We start from the raw sequence: 1,084 nt of genomic DNA on the forward strand, positions 1-1,084 counted from the left end.
TTTGTATTAAGGTAATCACGTGGGTCTATTAAATTTACGGTTTAAGAATAATATTGAGCATTACAAATAATAATATCGTAAATATACAAAATATAATAAGTTTGGCACATGGCAAATATGAAAGAATATAATAAGTTTGGCACATGGCAAATGCGACAACATATAATAATTTTGGGCACATGGCAATTATGAAAGAATATAATATAATAATTTTGGTGCATACTTTCCCGGCCCGCAGGAGGCTACACACCATATCAATCATGGCGTGTCCTCACAGGGTTACCGGAAAAGCATGCTGGCCTTGTATAAGCCGAAAACAGGGGGGAATCATTTGTTGAGGGACCCGCGTCTTGTGACGCTTCCCTGGCACACAGGTTATACGACATAAAATCCGTATAACCTGTGGCCTACGTGCTGGTAAAGGGGGGACAGGGGAGATATAAAACATATTACGACAATGACTTCGTGAACTGCGTGGTTTGTGTTGACTGGAGCTGTGGCCGCCGCCCGGGCCCTCATGGTTGACTCAGCCCATCATTGTGGTTGCTGGCAATCGACGAAAACGATGGATGATCGGCCCGTGTTCGACGAGGTCGGTGGATGTGAAAAATAAATCAAATAGTTGGCCGCGTGGTCCGTGCGTTGAACGTTGGAAATGTTGAATGTGCGACGTGGACACGAAATGAAGAGTAGTGAGTGGGCACCACCGGCCAGGTACAGCGTCGTCGAAAAAGTGTTTTTTGTGTAGAGACCCGGCGACGGCGATGGTCCGGTGCTGGCGACGGAGCTTTTCGGTGTTGAGTGGGGCAGGTCAGTGTCGTGTATTAGAGGGAATTGTACAATAATTTCGGGTAGTACAGCATTGCCTGCGGGCCGTACCGGCGGACGCGACGAAAGCGCTGGAGGCGACGGGTGGCGGGCGACCGCGGCACGTCGGCGACGAACACTGCATGATGAAGGGGGGAACGGGGAACATTTATTGCATAACACTGTGGTCATTTGTGTATTAGCGCGCGATATCTACTTTTATTACTAATGGTTATAGGAATAAAGGTGCGTTGACTTGTCAACAACGTTAGCAACG

The sequence above is a fragment of the Acyrthosiphon pisum genome, chromosome X (genome assembly GCF_005508785.2).
Source record: "Acyrthosiphon pisum isolate AL4f chromosome X, pea_aphid_22Mar2018_4r6ur, whole genome shotgun sequence".
NCBI classification, from domain to species: domain Eukaryota; kingdom Metazoa; phylum Arthropoda; class Insecta; order Hemiptera; family Aphididae; genus Acyrthosiphon; species Acyrthosiphon pisum.